Genomic DNA, 10,707 nt, shown 5'->3' with positions numbered 1-10,707 from the left:
TATATCCAATTGGATGTAAGTTAGCATGAACTATTATTGTTGACATTACCCTTGAGGTAAAACGTTGGGAGGCAACACTATAAGCCCCTATCTTTCTCTGTGTCCGATTAAAACTCCATAACCACAAGTATTGCGTGAGTGTCGGCAATTGTGAAAGACTAAATGATAGTTGAGTATGTGGACTTGCTGAAAAGCTCTTATATTGACTCTTTTCTATGTTATGATAAATTGCAATTGCTTCAATGACTGAGATTATAGTTTATTAGTTCTCAATGAAGTTTCTGAACCATACTTGACATTGTGAATAGATTTTTACTTGAGCGTAAGAAATCATCTGAAAAAAATATTTATGTTGTTGTTATAAGAATGATCATGATGCCTGCATGTCCGTATTTTATTTTTATCGACACCTCTATCTCTAGACATGTGGGCATATTTTTCGATATCGGCTTCCGCTTGAGGACAAGCGAGGTCTAAGCTTGGGGGAGTTGATACGTCCATTTTGCATCATGCTTTTATATCAATATTTATTGCATTATGGACTATTATTACACGTTATGTCACAATACTTATGGCTATTCTCTCTTATTTTACAAGGTTTACATGAAGAGGGAGAATGTCGGCTGCTGGAATTCTGGGCTGGAAAAGGAGCAAATATAAGAGACCTATTCTACACAACTCCAAATGTCTTGAAACTCCACGAAAGTCATTTTTAGAATTAATAAAAAAATACTGGCGAAGGAATCAGCATCAGGGGGCCCACACCCTGCTCACGAGGGTGGCGGCGTGCCCACCCCCCTAGGGTGCGCCCCCTGCCTTGTGGGCCCCTGACAGGCCTCCAGTGCCCATCTTCTGCTATATGAAGTCTTTTACCCTGGAAAAAATCATAAGCAAGCTTACGGGACGAAACTCCGCCACCACGAGGCGGAACCTTGGCGGAACCAATCTAGGGCTCCGGCGGAGCTGTTCTGCCGGGGAAACTTCCCTCCGGGGGGGGGGATTATCACCATCATCATCACCAACGATCCTCTCATCGGGAGGGGGTCAATCTCCATCAACATCTTCACCAGCACCATCTCCTCTCAAACCCTAGTTCATCTCTTGTATCCAATCTTTGTACCAAAACCTCAGATTGGTACCTGTGGGTTGCTAGTAGTGTTGATTACTCCTTGTAGTTGATGCTAGTTGGTTTATTTGGTGGAAGATCATATGTTCAGATCCTTAATGCATATCAATACCCCTCTGATTATGAACATGAATATGATTTGTGAGTAGTACGTTTGTTCCTGAGGACATGGGAGAAGTCTTGCTATAAGTAGTCATGTGAATTTGGTATTCGTTCGATATTTTGATAAGATGTATGTTGTCTATCCTCTGGTGGTGTTATGTGAACGTCGACTACATGACACTTCACCATTGTTTAGGCCTAGAGGAAGGCATTGGGAAGTAATAAGTAGATGATGGGTTACTACAATGACAGAAGCTTAAACCCTAGTTTATGCGTTGCTTCATAAGGGGCTGATTTGGATCCACATGTTTCATGCTATGGTTAGGTTTACCTTAATGCTTCTTTTGTAGTTGTGGATGCTTGCAATAGGGGTTAATCATAAGTGGGATGCTTGTCCAAGAAAGGGCAGTACCCAAGCACCGGTCCACCCACATATCAAATTATCAAAGTAACGAACGCGAATCATATGAACGTGATGAAAACTAGCTTGACAATAATTCCCATGTGTCCTCGGGAGCGCTTTTCTCATATAAGAACTTGTCCAGGCTTGTCCTTTGCTACAAAAAGGATTGGGCCACCTTGCTGCACTTTATTTACTTTCATTGCTTCTTACTCGTTACAAATTATCTTATCACAAAACTATTTGTTACTTACAATTTCAGTGCTTGCAGAGAATACCTTACTGAAAAACGCTTGTCATTTCCTTCTGCTCCTCGTTGGGTTCGACAGTCTTACTTATCAAATGGACTATGATAGATCCCCTACACTTGTGGGTCATCAAACGGCCGCAGTGAAACGCCGGCTCGTACTCCATCGGCTGCTCACAATACGGCACCGGCGACCTAGCAGCAGCGCCTCTCCGTCGAATCCCTCTACCGCGTGAACAGGCAGAACCAGTCGAGGACGATGACATAGCCCGGCCGCCAGGAATCGCCGCCCTCGCTCGCTCGTGTTACTCTGAATCGAGGTGGCCCGCCTTTGTCTCTCTCGCCCTGGAACCCTAGAGAGATTCCCCACCAGCGCCCGCTATTAAAAAGAAAGCTATCCCGACACAGCTGGCATTACTAATTCGCAATCCCCCTCGCGAACGATGACACGTCAGCAAATCCTGGCCTAAACGAGCTTAAGAGCGAAAAAAATCCGGGATCAGAGAGTTCAGGGTATGGACTTCCGGGATTTCGAGGTCAGGGTTCATTTGCGACTGCACCAACAACGACAGGGTTCATTTCAGACTTCACTCCAGCTTCTAGTAATCTTTAAAATCCCCTAAAATTCGTTCAACAACTTGCCTAACTACACATTTTCATACGCTTTTGTGAGTTCAACATGCGCGCGGTCAAATGACTGTTTTCTCTTCGTAGGTGGCACCCCCATGAGCCAACGGGCTAGCAAGCTTCCTTTATATATGGGTGGGTCCTACCTGACAAGCTAAGATTCCTTATCCTCCCTTTTTTTGCATCCCCCCCCCCATTTTATTTGCATGCCATCTTTCTTCATCACATTGACAAAAGGGGCCCATACAGATTGAGAGATAGCATGCCCGCTGCCATGTGACATACAGAGAGATAGCAGTTGACAAAGAGTGTGATGTCCAAATTTATGCAAATGAATCAAAATGTGTGCTCATGTATGTTTTCCTATCATTTTTATGTGGTTCTCAAGATCATGTTTGATATTGTTATCATGGTGCAGGATTATCTATCCTGGCTGTAATTAACTCAAATAGAAAAGACTTGCTCGCAGAAGAGAAAGAAGGACAAAAGGCTTTCCTCTGACTGACCTTGTCGGAAACCCAACCGTGAGAGCATCTCTAGCAGACCCCTTAAACTGATCAAACCCGTGAAGAACATAGGTGTTTACAGTTTTGGTCGAGAAAACGGCCCCTAGAAGATCCCATAAAACTCTTTCGGCCTTTAAATTTTTAAAGAGCACTGAAAATCCATCCGCGAGAAGCGTATATGTACAGTTTCGAAGGCAGTATACAGTTCAGCCGGTAAACCGGTCAAACCTCATTGGAGCAGACGCACCGCCGCGGAACTGGCTGAAATCTACCCGAAACTCACTGGAATTAGATTCCAAAAATGCTGATAAACTCAGTAGCGAATTCATTAGTCCTGAGTGATTTCTTGTGAGCCATTTTAGCACATCCTTTATGTCCTCTAGTTAGAAAGTTGTAGTCAACTTTTCTACAACTCTCCACGAATAGTCTTAGGATTCTCACCATCCAAAGGAATACTAGAGACCTTTGGTTTACTAAATAGGTTTTTTGTACAGATTAGTAATGTAATCAATTAGCTTTTTTGTCCCTCAATTCTCCTTTCATCCTGATCTAGTGACTTGTTCTTATTTTTCCTACGTCTATGATTAGCTTTGGCATGTAAATATTTCGTGTTCTCTTTTCGTTCAATAATTTCCCTATTTTTTGCTCTTTGTTTCCATTTCCACTCTTCTAGTTTCATAATTCTATTCAGTTGAGCTCTCAAATCTTTATGCTCTTTTCTCATATAAGCAATTCAACCATAAACGTCACAATGTTTATCAATATGATCCGATTTAACAAGAATGTATTTTTAAAAATATTTTGTGCCATACATTCATATTTCTATTCTATCCTTTCAGCTTAGCTCTAAGTTTCCTAAATCTACATGCCACTTCTCAGTGTTTTAGCCTCTGTAAGTATTAGTCAGCTAAATATCAATGACTATCTTTTGAATTCCATTGCTTAGAAACCAGAAATTTTCAAATCTAAAGTTGGGTAAGTCTTAGGCACATCACCAGAGTGTAGAAACAAATAAGTGTCATCAGATTTCTCTCGAACTATGGCAACAACTTCAGTTAAAGGATAACTTTCTTCCCAAGCTGGGCAACACCATATTATGTCCAACTTTTCAAAATTAGGGTTTTCAAATTATTCCCCCAAATAAATTGTCTTCCATTAAGATCTAGCTCCCTAAGTCCAACTTGTTCAAGAATTGCATTGAACAAAAAAAAATCCAATGCCTAGATGTACCTGGTTTATTTTTATCTGATCATTTCCTAATTATAATAAAATCACTTGCAGCTAGTGAATGACTCATGCAATCACGCAAAAGTTTCAGCCAAAATCTGTCTTTCCTATTAGGTTGGGCTTCTCCATAAACTAGAACTAAATTCCAAATAAATTTATCTTTAACATCTTATACGGTCATTTTGATATAGCAATCCCCATCCTCTTGGGAAATAACATATAGTTAATACACAATAATAGGCCACTAGATTACCCCCTAGCGGGAGGAGTGTGATACCAATGGAAATCTCTGCGGGCACATAAGTTCTGCAAATTAGTCCTAGAATATGCATGTCTCATTGTTTCAAGAGAGCCAAGGAAATCTACTTTCTTATCCATAACCATTTCCCTCGAAAATCTCTTTTAGTATCTACTAAAAAACCTCTCATATTCCCAAAAAATACCTCTCATGGTCACACTAATACTCTTTTACTTTTTTTCTTGAAACAATGACAAACCAAACATGTCTTCCCCCATAATTCTGGGGTGACTTGTTTTTATTTTTTTCTCCTCCCATTAGGGAAGTGTTTTTGGATATGATCCCATTCATCATCCACAAGATTGGACTTACCACTTCCTTCATCAGAAAGCATTCCTCCTATATCATGTTCGCCAGTCCCAATAATTTTGTCTCTGTCAATTTTAGTAGGAGAAATGCCATGTTGAAGATTAGCTTGCTTAACTAAATGAAGCCTACTTTATTCAACAGATTTTATAAGAATCAAATTTGAGCTAATCATATTTCTAGTATTCCCCAAGTTCACACCAATTTGTTGTGTCAGATTACCCAATATTTTCATTAGAGGAGTTAATTGCTTTAGGGATAAGGGGATTACCATAATCATGTTTCCATCAGCTTTCTCCTTAGGCAGATCTTCTATTTTGCGGTCTTCCTAATGGAAGTTTCCCTTTGTAATGGCTATGGAAACAACTGTAGCTTTCAATATTTCGATGATATGATGTTAAGTATAAACCCTAATAAAGTTCTTCGGGTAAACAATGTCTTGGAGAAAGTTCATCGATCCAGGGGAGAGATGTTGCCAACTTATGTAGGCCATTCACCAAATATCCAAGAAAATGAGGAACTCAAAACGAAAAGGGCAAGAGGTAGGATTCACATGACAAACTTCTTCAAATGATGTTTGGTCCGTGACAATACAAGAGGACTACAAGCTCCTAGCGGTAACGCAATGGGGCCAAACAACCACTCCAACAAATTTCTCATCCCACCATTTATCCTAACAAAATTAGAGTGCACTCTAAAATAATACACATGCCTTTACATTTGCAAACTGGGTGACAATTTTTTATTTTGCACTCTATCGACACAGGATATTTGGCGCCAATGTCGCTACGGTCCACCAAAACATTGTTTCAGAGCACCCCCGGCTATCGGATCAGTGTCATATGGCATTACACACCATCGAGGAATCGTTCCTCCTCTCGAAGTACCTCGCCTCTAGTCATAGAGCTTATACCGACTGCCCCCCGGCTGCATCCATCATGCATTGACCGATTGTAGTCAACTAGTCATCCTGTAGCCACGTTTAGCCGTCCGCTCAAGCTCATCCGCCATCGTGCCACCCTGCTAAGCTACAGCCACTTTCTCTGGCCACGCTACCTGAACGGTGCTCCTTCTCGGCCAAAGATGACTCTGCCGCCTACGAGGTCTCTTACGAGTTGTCTAATTGTATGATTGCTTTGAATTTGTGCAAATTAGTTGTGTATTTTTGTTTACAGCCATGTAGATGACATTGGAATTTGATTCCATTCATTTAAATGACCTCGATTAATACGATAACCTCGATGAGCTTGATGGTAGTGGAGTTAATTGAGGCCCAGCTTTTTACCAGATTCTCCCAGAATCTAACCCCTACCCAGATTCTTTCAGAATCTTTGAGCCCCATTTGTTTTACAATCCTATCTAGTTAGGGTCTAATTAGTTAGGATTGTAAAACAAAAGGGGGTCAAAGATTATAGGAGAAGCTAGGGAGGAGCAGATTCTGGGAAGAATCCTGCAAAAGAACTGGGTCTGATTCTTCGTCATCCTTATATGACTTGGATATTGAATTTCTCAAAAATGAAGATGAAGTTGACGACGAGGAAGAGAATATATTGAATTTCTTGATCTGAAAAGTTTTTGAATTGTGTTGTGTTCAAAATTAAAACTTTAATTATGTTGATGCAAAATAGAAAATGAAATGCAGTTTATATGCACATACATATAAGAAATGGAAGAGGTTAAATTAAAAATCATAATTTTAGGAATCTAAGTTTTCATTCTTGCTCTACAACATTTAAAAAGTTATAAAGGGCTTTGAAAATGAGTTTTAAAGGGACACTGGATTTGCAAAAAGAAAGCACAATAGCATAGGGCAAGGACCGGACAAAATTGGGAGGGTGTTTCCGTGATGTCCTTGTGGGTAAGGATGGCAATTTTACCCACGGGTACAGGTACCCACGGGTACCGTACCCGCATGGGCAGGGTATGGGCACATTTTTATACCCATGGATAGTACCCATACCCTACCCGTTAAGTCATGGGTAGGGTATGGGTATAGCCTTGTACCTGCGGGTATACCCATACCCTGCCCGTTTGTGAACTAATATTAAGTTGTCATCATTTAGTCATTAATTTGCCATGTGACTCGTCTACTTCTATTGATTTAAGAGTATGTTGTGATTTCTAAATTTTGATATTGGTCATTTTCTCATCTACATGTTATTGAGCTGAGATAATTGATTTTTTTTGTCAAATGTGCTATCAATGAGCATAAATTTGTGAACAACTTGTGTACTACTTGTTCTAGCCATTGGGTACCCAATGGGTACGGGTACCCATCGGGTATGGGTATGGGTAAAGATTCATACCCATGGGTACGGGTATGGGTAGAATTTTGTATCCACTGACTATACGGGTATGGGTATGGTATTGCTCTACCCTGCCCATACCCTACCCATTGCCATCCTTACTTGTGGGTGTGCGCCATTTGACTAAAATGTTTCCCAAAATCATCTCAAAATGCCGGCTGAGTCTCTTCCGTAGATGCTGATAAGGATGGGGTATGTGTTTATGTGTTTATTGGGGTGAGTGTGCATGATGTGTATGCGAGGTACGCAAACTTACAGAACCCCGATAACGCCCAAACGTTCGGGATTTGATCATTGACAAACCGTATGTTTTCAATAACAGTTTTACTGACGAGAAGATATCAAATTTAGTTGACAAGCATGGTAAATTCGTGCTCGATTTATTTTTTTTTTGTCGAAGAATGCCGAGCGTGTCAACTAAACCCGCCATCCTCGCGTCACTAAAATTGTCACGAAATGTTCGATTTGCCATGGTCAAATTCCGAACATTCAGAATTTACCATTTCCAATCTTATAACATCGCAAATAACGAACATTACATGCACCAACAAACGAACCTCCCTAGTCAATTGTCACGTGAAGCTTGGAACAAGAAAATCACCTAGCAAACGGGTGCACGGTGTTGTAGTATCTCACAAAACTTCAGCTACAAAAGTAAGCGATGTCCAGATAGAGGAACAGAGCGCATAGAGTGGATCAGGGTAAAGATTTGTTTCAAATTCCGAAAAAAACGATAACCGGGCAAGGCATCAGGCGGCACGACCAGCCGGAGCGTGATGACCTCGCCAGCGCTTGTATCCCTCCAGCGCCTCCTCCGCGCGCTGCCTCACCTGCTCCTCGGAGGCCAGGAGCTGCTGCACCGCTGCCGCCTTGGCGCTCTCCAGCTCCGTCTCCACCGCGGCGAGCTTGGCCTTCGCCTTCACCAGCTCCGTCTCCGCGGCGCGCTTCGCCGCGGTCAGCTCGGCCTTGGCCTGCACCAACTCTGCCTCCGCTGATCGCTTCGCCGCGGTCAGCTCGGCCTTCGTCTTCACCACCTCCTCCCAAGCCGCAGCGCGCTCGGCCTTCGTCTTGGCCGCCTCCGCCCGAGCCGTAGCGAGCTCGGTTTTCGTCTTCACCACCTCCGCGTCCACCGCTCGCTTTACCGCGGCGAGCTCGGCTTTGGTCTTCTCCAGCTCTGCTCCCGCCGCGGCGAGATTGGACCCAGCCTTCTCCCGCTCGGCGTCCGCCGCCCGCTTTGCCGTGGCGAGCTCCTTCTTCGCCCCCTCCAGCTGCTCCCGCAGAGCCGCGGCGTCGCGCACCATGGCCACTAGCTTCTCCTCCAGCTCGATCACGTAGTTCGCGGCCTGAACACAAACAGTATGATCGACTGGACTCCGGACCGGACAAGCACCTGCCGATGGAACAATATCCCATTGTATTCTTGCAATACCTGCCGAATCGCTGCGTCGTCGGTAGGCTCGTTCGCGGCGAACGCGCGCTCCAGCGGCTGCCCGACGGCACACGGCAGAAGATCCCGTGCAGCCTCCCAGTCCGTGGTGCGTCCGTCGTGCCTGCTGGGCACACTGGACAGCACTGAAAGAGGCAGAACCTCTTCCCTGCCGTTGGCCTCCTCCCAGGTCCTCTTCTTCGCCGACGCCGACGCTTGCGCGGCCACCTTCTCCGCCGGCATAGTCTTCATCATGTCTTGGACGGAGGGATCCATACCTAAATAGCAGTAGCACACAACACCAAGTCTGCAACTTTAGGGCTCGATGAAACAGGGGAATCAGAGGGTTTTCGATGTTCAGACTTCAGATACCTTTGGAACAGTGAGTTGAAGTCGGCGGCGGCGGCGGCGGGGATGCTGTGGTTATCACGGCGGCACTGACGGCGGGGTTGCTGTTGCAGAGACGACGGCGCCGCCCTGAGCACCTAGCAGGCGCCACCATAAGCACTTATCAGCTTCACCGCCGATTTGTTTTCCTCAGCGGTGAGCCTCGGGTTACTGAAGGAGCTCTTGGGCGGCTCGCCCCACTCCACGGCGCAATGCCACGGCTCCGGTGACGAGAGGAAGAAGAAGTAGTGTCTCCAGCGCAGGATGGATTTGCAACCCCCGTTCGGCAACCCCGTGAAGACCAAGCTGGAGCTGCCCCGCTTGGATTGGAAAAAGTACCACCCTTTCTCGTGCTTTTGATCCATGATGGACAGGTGGAAGAAGCGCAGGAACACCGCGAGCGACGGAGGGACGCCGGCGGACTTGCAGAGCACGAGGAAGCCCGCCATGAAGCGCCACCCGTTGGGCGTGAGCTGCGCCGGCGCGATGCCGAAGTGGGCGAGGACGTCGCGGAAGAAGCCGCGCAGCGGGACGCGCATCCTGGCCTCCAGCGCGCGTGCGTACACGCAGATGGCCCCCGGCGGCGGCCTAGAGTTCGCGCGCAGGTCGCCGGCGGGGCGCGCGGTGAACTCCTTCGGCACGCCGTACTGCTCGCAGAGCGCGTCGACCTCCTCCTGGGTGCGCAGGAGCGAGGCGAAGCCCTCGGCGCCCGTGGCCTTGGTTTCCTTGCCAGCGTTGCCGGCGAGGTGTTGGGCTGCGGTGACGGCGCCGTGTTCCGGGTTGACGGAGGAGCAGGAAGGCATGGTGCTCCTCCTGCCAGCCGGGGGGGACGCCTCCTTCCCTGCCCCTTTCGGCATCTTGGACTCTCTTTTGCACTTTCGGATTTGAGGGCTCTTTGGGCCTCGTTGGTTGGTAGAGCTGTTTTGTTTTTCCTGTTCTCCCTTTTTATTTGCTTCTCGCCGCTAGTTTCTTCATATTCATTCTAAAAAAATGTTTCTTCATATTCTAGACATCTGTGTGAAAGTTCTACTCCCCCTCTACAGAAATATAAGAACGTTAGTACTGACCTGATCATTCTTATATTTTTTTTACGGAAGGAGTACCTCACAATTCAAGTTCTAATTAAGGGGAACAATAAGAAACGAGAATCTGCCCTAGCTGCTACAATTGAGTACTTCCTTGGTTCTAAAATGTTTGACACTATCATATTTTGACACCATGATGATATCAAAAATGGTCTTACATTTTGGGACGGATTGTGTACTATAAGACAAGCATTTATAAGGAAAACCCATGCCAAAATATCATAATTTAAGGGCCTCTTTGATTCATAGAAATCCAAAAACACGGGAATAGGAAGAACATAAGATTAAAATGTCATGCCATTTGAATCTTGCAACATTTTTATTTGTTCAACTATATGATAGGGAAGAACATATTTATTGGTTTATAACTTTCCTCTATTTGTATTCGACGTGGTTTTAGCTTAATTTTTTAAAAATAAAAAATCAGAACTAATCTAGTTTTGTCACGATCTAAGAGCCTCTCTAACCAATCTCCTATAATTTATAGGAGGATATGCCCGAGTATCCTTTAGCGGTGGATATTTGCTCATCTAAAAAGGTGTCGTTTCTAACTGTTCTCCTAAACTTAACGGAGTAAAAAAATGACATCTTTTTATGAAAAATTGGGCCACCGAGTTAAACTTCACAACTCAATTATTCTGTTAAACTATATCTTGGTCACATA

General features: G+C 44.7%; 1 pseudogene; it reads right to left on the bottom strand.

The window, feature by feature from the left end:
* Window positions 1-7,894: 7,894 nt before the first annotated feature.
* On the bottom strand, window positions 7,895-9,761 carry LOC123159189 (uncharacterized; annotated as a pseudogene).
* Window positions 9,762-10,707: the final 946 nt, after the last annotated feature.

The sequence above is a fragment of the Triticum aestivum genome, chromosome 7B (assembly GCF_018294505.1).
Source record: "Triticum aestivum cultivar Chinese Spring chromosome 7B, IWGSC CS RefSeq v2.1, whole genome shotgun sequence".
NCBI classification, from domain to species: domain Eukaryota; kingdom Viridiplantae; phylum Streptophyta; class Magnoliopsida; order Poales; family Poaceae; genus Triticum; species Triticum aestivum.
This window is presented reverse-complemented; position numbering and strand designations above follow the sequence as displayed.